The following is an 11,322-nucleotide window of genomic DNA, read 5'->3' as shown; positions in this document are numbered from 1 at the left end:
CAAATCTGCTGAAGACCAAGTTTCTGCTCATAACTGACATAGAGTAATTATATGAATACCACTTTCTCTTTTGCACCTTTCAGATCTCTCACAAATGCTGCTTATTGGTAAAATGCAACCTGGAATCCAACTGGCAAGGGATTCTGAGAAATTCCTCAATGGCCAGGCTTCTAGCCACTGAAAATAGGGGGAGGTCTAGATGGGAGGGGCAGTGCTGGATTGCACACACAGGACAGACAACATAATGAGCCTTTCTGACACAGTCTATGAATTTGATTTTTTTATGACTTAGTACACAAAGAGATAAAGGTATTTGTGTATTTATGTCTTTACTTACATGCTACACTATGGATGTTGATTAAAATGTTCATGCTTCAACTAACACAGAGCAAGAACCATCGGCGCCTAAACGCATTAATTCTAAGGTTGATTTTTGCGAACATTATTTTGTGGCTGGGGGAAGAAAAACACAGAAAGAATCACATCTTGTCTGATTACAGCGATGTAAAAAAAAAACTGTTTCATGTATGGCAAACAATAACAAAAAGCAAGAACAATGTAATACAACTACAATTTTTTTCAAAGTTTAATTATATCCTTTAAAAATGAAAACCATATAACAGAATAAAGAAATAAATATTTGAATAAAAACAGAATAAGTCCTCAGCATCCCCAAATAAAATCTTTTTTGTTGTTGTTGTTTATATCAGTGAGATAGGGTATATTTTGGCTCAATATAACCTGAAAGTGAATTAGTCAAGATGGGTCATGGCTCCCTATTCCATTCTTCCATCCCTAGGAAACATAAGATTGAAATATTTATATTAGTAACAAAATTAAATCATTTAATGATATTGTCACAATCCCTAGTATACTTGATATGTATGGCTGTTTTTATAGTTTATAATCTTTAAGTCTGTATGATATCATCTAACACAGTGCCTGGACAGAGTAAGTACCAAATAAATATTTGTTGAGTTAATGAAAAAGAATGCAGACTGTACATTGTAAAGATTATACAAACAATGGTAAACAGGTATCCTAACGCTCTTAAACACTGAGGTAGAAATCAAGAAAGAGGCAGTTAATTTTAGCTGCCACGAGTCAATTCATTGTGTGAACTTGGGAAAATCATTTCAAAACTGTGTGCCTTATTTATTTTCATTATAAGGTGCTCTCCTGCCTACTGTACAGAAACACCTGAGATAATTACTTTGCTTTGAGCTCTTTGGAGGAAACACGAACTATAGAGTTACAATGTATATGGATGACAATGCTAGACTTTTGTAGTAGTAAACGAACATGCATTTCTTTATATATTAATGAGGTTGCATTGTTAACTAAATCTGATTAACTTAATATAAGAAAACATTTAGATTATAACAAAATTTCAAAGGTATTAAGTCTAGATTTAGGAGATTGTTCATGTATTCAACAAAGTCTCCCTAAGTAGACACGAAGTCTATTTATTTTGGCTTTTGCTTTCACAGTTCTATGTGTCTTGCCCAGACCCAAATTCTGCTGTGGGCTGTAAGAATAATGTCGCTGTTCCAAAATAGGCAGCCTTTTAACCCATCAGATAAAGAACAACTTTTGCTCCAAAGGGCCTTTACTTCTGCAACCTCTCAACCTCTTGGTAGTGCTGAGATGTTCTAACAGAGATCTCTCCTCCTCCCCAAGGATCTTATCATATAAATATTATTAAAAAATACTCAATAATGTTTAAAAATTATTAAATAACTTTTTATATTGACTTCCATCATCATCCCCTTTAAACTTGTGTTCAGTGAGAAAAATTCTTACCTCCTCAATAGTCCAGTTGAAAACTTGGTCACTTCCATGACTTTTACAATCAATCTTAGGCTCAAAAAAAAAAAAAAAAAGATCCACAAGTTCCTCTTAATTACTAAAGTCTGAAATTAGAATCATACCACACATAAAATTCAAAAGTCTCAGACTCAAAATGTCCCCTTTCTCCCAGCAGGGACCTGTTACAGCTGGTACCCTGTTGATGAAGGAAGACATGGTCAGCATTTTCTTTCTTTCCAACATCCTCCTCTTCCACTTTGCTGACTTGGTTTCTGATCAGTCAGGGCGTTGATCAGAGAGTGGCTGGGAAATTCTTTATTTTCTCTTCTCTGGCTCTTTCCACAGTTGGTAGGAATCTGGTACAGCTTCTCTGTCCTAAGCACTGTTCATCCTTTAGGGGACCCTTCTTTGCTGGGCTGAGTAGGACCTACCCCCTGCTCTCGTCTCTGTATACGGTCTGCTTTTTGCCCAAGGAAAATATATCTCATTTGCTCAACATAGCAGGAAACTATCCTTCTCTCCCACTGGGGAAGAAACTTTTGTGTGGGCACAAGAGTCAGACACAGCTTATCGTGCCCCTCAGTTGCGGGGTACACATATCAGGATTTCCCAGTGATTTGTTTGAAGCCCTTTTTACTAAGATTGAGATGAGCAGTCAATTCCCCCACCCCAACCCCTGCCAACCTCTCTCTGGGGAGAAATGGGACTCATGACACTTCAACAACTCTCTCCTTTTATGCCCTCTCAGTTATTGAGTTTGAGTTATACTACAAGTTTCAAGTATTTATTTAAATGTTTACTGAAAATATGTATCTTCGACTGACGCCTCGTGGTAGAGGCGTCATTCATATCTGCTAATTTTGGTGTCACAATAAAATTCTGGTTTAACGTTCTGTTGTATTTCTGTGCACTAGCAAAGAGAGATCCCTTTCTCTTAATGTTTTACAGATACATGGAGGACTAAGGAAAGTTTTGGATGCTTAAAGGAGAGGCTGTTTATGTATCCATGTGTGTCTTTGTCCCTGAAGATAAAGTCACATGTTTTTGGTTGTTGACTGTCTTTTTGGAATTAGTGACTCTATCTGGGACCATTAGAAGATTCTTACAGCTTTCCTGTCTGCCAAGATTGAAGGGATGGAAGAAAGCCTCTGTCCACTGGTTTGGAATTCCAGGGTTGGGGATGGCATCAGCCACTGTCAAGGTCCTGAAGGAGGGGGAATTCCATGTGCTTCTTCCCTTTGCTCTCCCTGGCTTCATCCTTTACTGTTTGAAAATCTGGTTAAGCCTAGACTTTCTTTGAAAGCTGGTGAGTGGCTGAATGCACAAAATCTCAGGTGCTTTATTTATTCTCTGTAGAGGCATCAAAAAGGAATGAAGCTATTTATTCTTAGTTATTTTCTGGAATGCTCACCTTTTGGCACAAAAGTGTTCATTGGTGGGGGAGAGCAGTGTAAGGAGTAGGTGAGAGCAGTGTAAGGAGTAGGTGAGGAGGCCACCTCCAAATTGACAGTCGTGGATTTTTTTTTTTTTTTTTTTTTTTTACGTCACGCGGGCCTCTCACTGCTGTGGCCTCTCCCGCCGCGGAGCACAGGCTCCAGACGCGCAGGCTCAGCAGCCATGGCTCACGGGCCCAGCCGTTCCGCGGCATGGGGAATTTATCTAGACCGGGGCACGAACCCGTGTCCCCTGCATCGGCAGGCGGACTCTCAACCACTGCGCCACCAGGGAAGCCCGATCGTGGTTGTTTGAAGGGACTCTATCTAGATCTGCTCAGATATGAAGGAACTTTGCTTCACTGTAACAATTTTGTGGGATGACCTAGAGCAGGCTGTCGGCTTAGGTGACAGAAGCTGGGAGGACACACAAATAGTTAGCTCAATATGTCCCCATTTCCCAGTGGGATGATAAATCAGAGGATGAACTGCTCTCAGGACACACCATGTGCCGGGTCAGTAATTCTCTCTTGTCTTGGGAAATAGAAAACACACCTACTGATTTCAGCCAGGTTCTGGATGAATGAGTCAGCCCACCCCCCTGCTTCAGTTACGATGCTTTCGGTTGCAGCTAACTGGCTTAAATACGCAAGGGGATTTACTGTGCCATGTAACTAAAATGTCTGGGTGTGGAGGAGAATTCAGGCAAGGTCTTGCTTCTCTCTGACCCTTTTGGATCTCCCCTCTGCCATGAGTTGGCATGATTGAAAAGACTACTAGCACCAACTAGGGCTTCGCGTTTCCTTATTCGTGTCCACAGAAGAAAATAACCGATTGGATCACCTTAGACCACATGTCCACCCATCCTGTATGACTGTTGCAAGAGATACGTGTTATCCTAATTAGTGAAGACTAGTTTCGGGTCTGTTCCTAGTTGTACTCTCAGCCAGAATTCATGGCTACTTCATGAAGGAGAGAGACAACTGCCTTGCTTGATAATTCCCAATCAATGGGGAGATATTTTTTTAATAAAGTAAGGAACTATACCCTAGATTTCCTCAAAGTCTCTGAGACTCCTCTCTCAGACACTCAGGTTATCTCCTGTTTAAGATGTCCCAATAACTGATCTTTATTTCCTCATGTACCTGGGGGCATGGAGCTCAGATACACTGCAGTTTGGCCCGGCAAGGCTTGGACTGGAATAATTTTCCCTGTGGTTTTATAATAATTCTTTATTCCTTTCAAAAACATTGATTTGGTCCAAGATTCAGAGTTAATAGAGATTTTATATCAGTTTTATGTGTACCTATCAATTATTTAATGATTATGACAAAAATCCTAAGCAATAGAATCTTTAGCTGGTTTTTTTGCCCGATTGTAGTTACTTTAATTTTAACTCAGCACACTTCTTACAAAGCCTGTGGATTTAGCTACATGGAATTGCTTCTTAGACCATATTGCCTATAAGTACAAGTAACCTATTTTGTTTGGCTTAGATGAATTTGGTTTTAATTAATTGTTTGCTTTAAATACGTACCTGAGGTAGCTATTAGGCCTGGTATTGACCTGGCTTTATATAAATGAAATTATTATGATGATTTCTAACCACGGAAATGTGTGCTTTATTCTAAGAACACTAGAAACTGAAATATGTATTCAGGTTTCCAGCTAGCTATTAATTTTAATGACATAAAATATAATAATTGAACCTAGTTCCAATGATATAATTGAAAATAAATCATTTCTTTAAAATTGTCAGGGTTCTTGTTTTTTAAGGCTGGGTTCTCCAAAAAATGACCCTCCTTATTTTCATAAAGACATTTTATTGAGAAAATCAGGGAAATTTGCTTGTTTAATTTTTTGACATCCCAGAACTTTGTTGATCTGATTTTTCTAAACTTTTCTTATTTTTCATATTGGCTACAAGTTAGTATGACAGCACATATTACTGAAGGAAAAGGAAAACAAAGATTAAGTCCACCAGGGCATTTCTAAGCAACAATGGAGTACAACAGAGACAGAGTGAATTTAATGTAGGCAAATGTAATCTACCACAGTATAAGAAAGCTTAATGTATTATATCCTTAGTGAGAAACAAAATCTAAGTCTAAAGGTCATTATAACTGTGACATGAAGAACAAATTAAAACAAGCAAGCAAACAAAACCCATTTTACAACAGATTATTCCTCAGAAGAACCCAATAGATTAAAATTTGTGGCCATCAATAGTCCTTTCCCCCTTAAATGTGACACCACGTATTACTCATGAATCTTGAACTCAAGTCAAATCCTGTACACTCCACTTTTGCATTCATTTGTGGTGTCATCAATGCATTTTTTTCCAGTTCATCTAGAAGTTAGATGTATTCGTTATTTTGTTCAATATTTATTTCCATTGGTTCCATACTGTGGCACATTGTCACTAGAGAAATATATGGTGATATCTGAGAGGAAGGAAGGGACAATTAATTAATCTGGGATTGGAGAGAACCTTGTGCCTTTAATATTAATATTGAAAACTCACCTGATGTCATAATTTAATAGCCTGTCAATCCTCATATATTCTACTGAGGTTCTGTTAGTGAACAGTTCCTTGGGCCAGAAATTGTGGTAGGTCCTACACGTAGGTCCTTTATTCAACCCTCACAAGAACCCTGATGGCTCAGTAGGTATCTATTTTATAGATGAGACAATGGAAGATTAAAAGATTAAACAATTTTTTTAATCGTATATATGCAGGGTGGGACTGGAGTTAAAAGCCAAGTACAAAATTACAAAATTACAAAATCTATACTTTTTCTCTGACACTTTGCTATTTCTTTCTAGTTATATTATTCTTTTAACAGTTAGACTTTTCCATCCTGAGTTTATGCGTGGTCATACAATCAGATTTTCCATAACCGAGAATAGATTTGCAGACTAGCTAAGGTTAAGACCTAGCTGAGAATTGGATTGTGTAATATTTCATTGATTGGAATATTCTCATTTGTTCACATTTTAGCATCTTTGAAATCAGGATGGCCTTATAATTGATGGTAAGGGAGTATTTGTCATGGTTTGATTATGATAGTTTAATTTATCTTTCTTAGTGGCATTTAAATTAATGGTGTGCTTTCAATTGACAGTTCCTTAGGTAAGATGAAATATGGTACTTAGCTCTTCAATGAAGAGAAATTAGGCAAAACAGTGTAATCCTGATTCATGCCCAGGTCCACTCCATGCCGTTCCCTCAACAGGGCTGGGGAAAAAAGGTGCTTACCTCTCGCTGCCATTGTTATCCATTTACTTCCCACATGGGCCAGTTCTACCAATGGAATTTCTTTTTTAAAATTTTTTAATTTTATTGAAGTCTAGTTGATTTACAATGTTGTGTTAATTTCTGCAGTACAACAAAGTGACTAAGTTATACATATATATATTCTTTTCCATTGTGGTTTATCACAGGACATTGAATATAGTGCCCTGTGGTATACAGTAGGACCTTGTTGTTTATCCATCCTATATATAACAGTTTGCATCCCAAACTGATCCCAAACTCCCAATCCTTCTCTCCCCCACCCCCTCTCCCCTTTGGCAACCACAATCTGTTCTCCATGTCTGTGAGCCTGTTTCTGTTTCGTAGATATGTTCGTTTGTGTCATATTTTAGATTCCACACATAAGTGATATCATATGGCATTTGTCTTTCTCTTTCTGAGTTACTTCACTTAGTATGATAATCTCTAGGTCCATCCATGTTGCTGCAAATGGAATTATTTCATTCTTTTTAATGGCTGGGTAATATTCCATTGACAATGGAATTTCTGCTCCTTCTTCAAAATTTCCCCAGGTAATTGGAAAAATGATGTTAATTCTATAATTATTTCAAGTTATCTATATTCTTTTCCTTCTTCTTTTTTTAGTCATGTTAACTAAGAATCCTTTTTATTAAGAGTTCTTTCCATAATTTCTTTAAAATATAAATAAAAATAGAATTTTTTGGCTAGCACTATATTTGTAGGATTTTATATGCATATGTAGGATTTTAAATGATTATTATATAAACTGTTTATTCTTGTTGCTTCCTTGTTACTGTCCATTTGTATATAAAGATATCAGAATTTTTCCATTATGTAAATTTTCACTCTTACTAAAGGGCTTAGCAAGCTGTTGAAAAGGAAACAATTTTTGTTGTTGTGTGAAGTGTGATCCATCTTGAAGCCTCTCCAAAGCGCTGTCCCCTTCCATTACCACTTCCAAAAATCCTTCACTAATGCCCCTAGGAAAAATTGATCTTTTCATCCTCAGAACATCTTCATAGCTTATGTTTTAGAGAAGTCTCTCTTATGTAAAATGGGGGATAATGACATTACCTACCTGTCTTCCTTACAGGATAAGTTAGTTAATACATACAAAGCTTAAAACAGATGTCTGGCACCAAAGAAGCTTAATAACTATTTGCTATTATTAGAAGTCATTTGATCTATATCATAAACTGCCACTCTAGTCTTTCTTTCTGGATATTTTACAGATCATAAATTCCTGGAAGGCAAAGTCTATGTTGTATGCCTCTTGGTATCCCTTTTAATGCCTAAAATTGTGCGTTGTGTATTCTGAAAAACCCATTTTTTAAAATTGTTGGACAAAACTCCCCATTCAGCACCCTCCCTGACTGGATCTGTAAGGCTTACCCGATACTTGTGGGAACCAGGTTGTGTAGATCTCCCCATTTAAAGTTGGTATAGTGGAAATAAAGTAGGCTTTGGACTCAGACTAACTTGAATTAAATCCCGGTGGCCCTTTACTTTGACACCGGCAGTCACTTAAAACTCTGAGCCCCAGTCTGCTTTTGTAAAAACTGAGTAATGTTTACCCCATGTGGTGGAATTTAAGTTATATAATGTATGTAAAGTACCTAGCCCAATGCCTGAAATATAGTCGGTGTTCCATAAATAGTAACTATTGCTAATTATTATTGTTGCTATTAAAATTATTACCTTTAGCAGATTACTTAATACCATTAAATCTCAATTCCTTCATTTATAAATGGAGCTAACATTGCATTTTTATAGGACTAAAAAGAGAATTAAGTTATATACATAAAGTTCTTATTAAAATGTCTTCACAGAGTAGGTGCTCCATGAATGATTTTTGTTTTGTTTTGTTTTGGGTTTTTTTGTTTGTTTTTGTGGTATGCGGGCCTCTCACTGTTGTGGCCTCTCCCGTTGCGGAGCACAGGCTCCGGACGCGCAGGCTCAGCGGTCATGGCTCACGGGCCCAGCCGCCCCGCGGCATGTGGGACCTTCCCGGACCGGGGCATGAACCCGTGTCCCCTGCATCGGCAGGCGGACTCTCAACCACTGCGCCACCAGGGAAGCCCTCCATGAATGATTTTTATCCCGCATTCCCCCACTCGCTTTCTCACATCTTATTCCTTGATACAAGGAAGGAGCGATTTCCTTGTTATTTTAAAAGAGATATTTCCAAAAGTTCCCTACTCTTGAGCCTGTTGTGCTGTTGTGGAAACTAGCAAAATGAAAGCCTAAGGACTTTGGATTCTTTAGGTTAGAAAAGTTATGGAAACATTTGGAATAACCTTGACCGATCTCCCATCACCATTACCATGGAGCACTCTGTAATTTCCCATGGGTGTCTGCAGTCTTCTTAGATTTACAATGGTGTAGAGAGAGTTGACCCTTCAGCTCTTATATATAGTATTCCTAACGAGTCCATCATGTAGTTTCTATATTTGTTCCTCAAGGGTTTTATTGTGTTTTAGAGTTGTGGTTCCTTTGTCTGAACAAAATGAAAAGATCTGAAAACAAAAACAGAAACAGAGTGATGGACCACTTTCTTAACTTTCTGAAGGAGAAGCTCTAGGAAAAATCCCAGATGCTGTGTTTCTATAAAGTTCCCCAAATAAGATGAGAAAGCTTGTATCAGTCTTCAGTCTGCAGACTTGCACTGGGGCACCACTGTTACAGAGGACGGAATTTTATATTGATGGCATAATTTGTCAGTAAATCATTATTATTATCTCCTTATTAAAAGATCAGAATTCAGTGCACAGTTGTCACGGCTGTCAACTTGGCCATGAAGTCGTTAGCAATGCTACAGTCCAATTACAGTTGTGTTTATTTCTTCACTGATTGGAACATGGCCATTTCAGAGGATGTGAAAGCACTAAGGTACCTGTAAACTGAGTTGGGCTGGTAGGAGTCTCCCACATTCAGGAACACGATCGTCAGCATGTCCATTTCAGACCACATGGCAGGATCATTGTAAACTTTTAATATTTTATGTGCCACCCCTGTCCTAAGAAGCACAGTGTGTGATATACCTATACAGTCAAAAGCTCTAACCAGAACCATAATGCCAGGGAATTTCTTTTCTGTATTCTGCTTTAGGAAGAAAGAAGCAAAACACAATGAAATAAGCCAATATCTGGTCAGTTCAGATTCAGCGCTCAATATACTACAGCATATTACCTCAATAACAATTCATACTGACCCCCAGGCACTGCAAAGTCATCAATCATAAAAGAAATATTAAATTAGTCTAAGTATACTGTACTTAGCAAGGCTGTAAAGTGAACTAATGCATTTTGCAAAGATTTTTTTCAGCTACTTAGGTTGAAGCAAAACAGGTTTTTCTTTGTAACCCCTTGGTTACCCGGGAAAATTCTGTTCATGAGAAGTTAAGAGAACTCTATCCATGAGAAGTTAATGCTTCCCTAATCATACACATGATTGCTAAAATGGGTCTTGCCGGGATTTTTAATTTTACCAGCAAGTATAATATACATTATGAAATGTAAAAAAACATGTCCAAGATGGGCTCATCTTGAAGCATTCATTATGATGCCCCTAAGTCACATTTGGATACTGAGGAGAATGTCAAATGTCCAACTCCAGCATCAGTGCTGCTGTCGTCAGGAGAGGGGCCATCATTAGAGAGAAAGGTAACCCCGGTGCCCTATGAACCCTTGCAGAGAGAATATAATTAATCACTCCCAACTGTCCCAACCTTGCATTTGTAGTTCCTGACTTAAGTGGGATGTACTTACCATTTATCTTCATTACTGCCCAGCAACATTAATAAAAAATCATCTTAAGATCTGAGCTTAGAATCACTTCCTATAGATTCCAGTTTAATTTGGGCATGTCTAAATGGAGGGAAACATCCTTTCTCTGTCTTTGAGAAATGAGTTGGTTTTCTGTGATGTCCAGCTATGGCAATAAACAAAGATGACGCAGATGAGAAAGCTCACAGCCAGTCCTTCCATTGATTACCTCCATACATTAATTTTCCATCTAATTGCTTTGGTTGGCACTTTTACCTCCAGCGGCACTTACATATGCTTACAGATCTGTTTGATCACAACTCTTGGGTTTTGAATTATTTAATACCCAGTTTTAGAAATGGTGTCCTTCATACTCTATCCAGAATTTATGCAGAGGAATAAATATGATGTGATATTTAATAAAGTGAACATCTTAAACCACAGATCTCCTTAATAGGTTACTATCTTTGTAATCCTGAATTATTTTCTTTGTTCATAAAACAAGCGCTTAGGTAAAATCGAAATCGCAAAACACTCTGACATTCCATCTGGCTTTAAAGAGCGTCAGAACACATTATACATAAAATATGATAAAAATGTATTTGTCTCATGAAATTATGGCTTTGCAAAAATTTTATTCTTTCTATTTAGCTGCAATCTTATGATTTTTTAATTCTTATCTGTTACTTTATACATTTTTAAAACAGTCCGTACCAGCCTTTTTTTTCTCCTTCAAATTAATGCTGAATTTTATCTCAGACTGAATACTTAACACTGGTTAGTTCTTTCAGCATGTGTGGGCATGAGCCTCAGGCAGCTCAAACTTTGCACTTTAGATGTACCAAAACAACATCTTAGCTGGGCAGATGCCATGTCCTTAGCTGCCTTACTCTCCCTCCAAAACTACTTAATGTCATTTTAATGGCACAATTAACCGTTAGTTTCATGATTTCCTCTACTTAGTTGTGACATGACATTATATTCATTCAGTATTTTCCAAAAGGGAAAGCTCTGAGGAAAGCAATATGGTATTAGTCTC

Source organism: Orcinus orca, chromosome 15 (assembly GCF_937001465.1).
Source record: "Orcinus orca chromosome 15, mOrcOrc1.1, whole genome shotgun sequence".
NCBI lineage: Eukaryota > Metazoa > Chordata > Mammalia > Artiodactyla > Delphinidae > Orcinus > Orcinus orca.
The sequence above is the reverse complement of the archived record's forward strand: the minus strand, read 5'-3'. Positions refer to the sequence as shown.